Below are 2,755 nucleotides of genomic sequence, written 5' to 3'. Positions count from 1 at the left end.
AGGTCCCACCGAGATTTGAACTCGGATCGCTGGATTCAAAGTCCAGAGTGCTAACCATTACACCATGGGACCGGATGGTATCGCCAATGTGGGTCGTCGACTTTTGAAGAAAGTGAGGAGACTCTGCTTAAAATTTTAGGTGTATTTGTCTATTTTCGTACAGCTACTTTACAACGACACAGCTGAAACGATGACAGTAAACTGTAATTTATGTTTATAGCTTTTTAAAAGACAGCTAACAGGATATGAGTGAAGTTAGCTGCAAAGACGTGTTGTAGGTTTTAAGCGAGCTCCTTTAGCTAACTCAAACATGCCAAAGACTGAAAAGGCAGCGTTGATTCTATGCGCTTTTATATGAGTAGTAGTTTACGTGTACTCAGTAGTATAACTAGCTAGCATTACAACACAACGACTGAGAACAACTACCGTGAGTTCTCATATGAAACGCCGCTAACCTTAACCGTTGCTTCCACATTCATTCTTACCGCACACGTAAATTACTTTGGATGCTAGAAATGAACTGAATGATAAATCAGAAAGCAGGGTGAGAATAAAGTACATATATACGTCTGTTATGTTATGTTATGTTATTATCATTAGGTGTTGTTGGTTATTGCTGAGTTGTAGTAACACAATACGCCACGTGGAGGCAGCAGAGGATGTGTTTTTAACCACACTCCACACCGTCGTCTACTTCTCTATGTTTATGTATCGTTTGCATTTTTATTATATAATTTCACTAAAACCGTGCTCTTTATTGGGCTGTACAGGAAGGAATTCCACGCATATTAAATCACCACCCCGGATGCTTTGTTGAAAATGCAGGCAATCAGGCAGGCTACAAGTTCTGTCCATACACTGTTTAAGCTATTGTAATGACATTTTTCCCCTAAATGAGATTGATTATATTTTAATCAAACCTAAAAATAAGTTTCCACTTTTTCACGGTCACTGAGCTTATGCACTACAGCCGAATAAGCACGACTGGTTTTGCCCCAGTTGTGCAGACCTAGATAATTACAGAATGCTGTGGATGAGCTTCTCTGTATAAGCTCTGCAAGTCCATCCAATACAGCTCCATCCACACATAGTGTAATAGAGAGGTGCTATGGTGATCCATTCACTTGATACCCCACAGCTTATCTATACTAACAGCTTAAAGCAGCCATACTCGTTGCAATCTCTAGCATGTGAGCTGATGCCTCCCGCTTGACCTTCGGCCCCATTAAAGACTGGTTTTAATGCACGTATGTTTAAGCAAACAGGCCGCTTGGTTACACTCACATTCGACCTAAGAAGGATCAGAGGGAAATCAATGTGGTGTTGAACTTTGGATGCAGGAATGTGACTGAAATCAATTTAGTGGAGTGTTTGTTGCAGATCATCCTATACTGTATAGATAAGATATCATTTCAATCTTTCTTTCGAGAACAGACCTGATAGTTTTAATTTCACCCAATTATCAAATGCAGGGTCAATATCGATGTGTTATGTTTATCTCTATCCAACTTAAATTTACACACACATTTATTGACATTTTGAAAGTTTCATGATCAAAGATCATTTGAAGCATTCAAGGTGAAAAACTGCAAGTGTGCAAGCATGAATAAATCCTATATGCACATCACATGTGAGCAGGCACAGGAGTAGATGAGCCTCTGTTCTTTTCCTTTAATCCCAGCCTGTCAGATTTAGGCTAAATCCTGTTTTAGTGATAGCCTCGGTTCTTGTCCAGGCAAGACAAGATGGTATGCGTGGCCCTTCAGTATGTTCTACACACCATACACTGTTTCATTTTTCTGGAATGCGCTTTTACAATGTTTATAGTTTTAGTGTTTTTAAGTCATTTTTTTGCTATAGTATGCATCAGTAAAGTTTATTTTAATCATGTGTGAACTGGGGTAGAATCAGTGTTACCAAGTTAGCACATAAACTATTGATGAGTGGGGTCAGTGGACTTATTTTTCACCCAGTTTTCACATCTATTGACTTTATACTGTTTCATGAGTCAACAGCTTTAAAAAAACAGCTCTATCAACACAAATCAGTTACAAATCAACCATCTAATCTTCTGAAGCTTTTAAAAAAAAGAAAACCTCTTTCATGTATAACACGTGCAGTGCACTAAAATCAACCTTTATTATTTAAGAAATTGGAGGCTGAGCTTAAGGCATTATCATTACAAGAACATGTCTGACAGACAAAGCCAGCAAGTTCATGCTTCAGAGAGAAAAGAAAAGAGCTGCCGATCATTTTTAAGTCCTTCTTAGCCGTAAAATGATGGCTCCGGCCTAACTGATGCTGCCCTTCACTATTACAGTGGGGAAAAGAATGAGTGAAGGTAACAGGTTTTAAAAGCATTGAGTGAATCATTTCTTAAGATGAGCATGAAAAGCATTCTGAGAAAAACATTATTTTTAGCTACTAAATTGTAGCTGAATTATACCTGTGTTACAATAAATGTCAAAGCTTTAATTCAGTGTCTAAGCTAAGTGCGCAATGTCACTGCTTAGTTTGTGACCAATCAAAACTGACAGCATAAAGTATTTGCTCCGATCGCCTAAGTCTCTCTTTGCAAACACACTATGGACAGAAAAAGGAGTTCAGGTACATTGCTATACTGCAATACATATTTCAAATCTGCAAACAGCGTCTTTAGCTTTCATGTAGCTCTTCGGGCCATAACTGCAGATAGCAGCGTCTAGCTGGGGTTTGTCTGGTCTGATTTTAAAGGGGTGTGATTTGCAAAAGGTGG

The 2,755-nt window shown here is 38.7% G+C and overlaps 1 non-coding gene across 1 annotated transcript; it reads right to left on the bottom strand.

The window, feature by feature from the left end:
- On the bottom strand, positions 1-72 carry trnaq-uug (transfer RNA glutamine (anticodon UUG)). The gene has a single exon. It is a non-coding gene; the product is annotated as a tRNA-Gln (tRNA).
- Between the last annotated feature and the right edge of the window lie 2,683 nt (positions 73-2,755).

Source organism: Neolamprologus multifasciatus, chromosome 20 (assembly GCF_963576455.1).
Source record: "Neolamprologus multifasciatus chromosome 20, fNeoMul1.2, whole genome shotgun sequence".
Classification (NCBI taxonomy): domain Eukaryota; kingdom Metazoa; phylum Chordata; class Actinopteri; order Cichliformes; family Cichlidae; genus Neolamprologus; species Neolamprologus multifasciatus.
The sequence above is the reverse complement of the archived record's forward strand: the minus strand, read 5'-3'. Positions and strand labels throughout refer to the sequence as shown.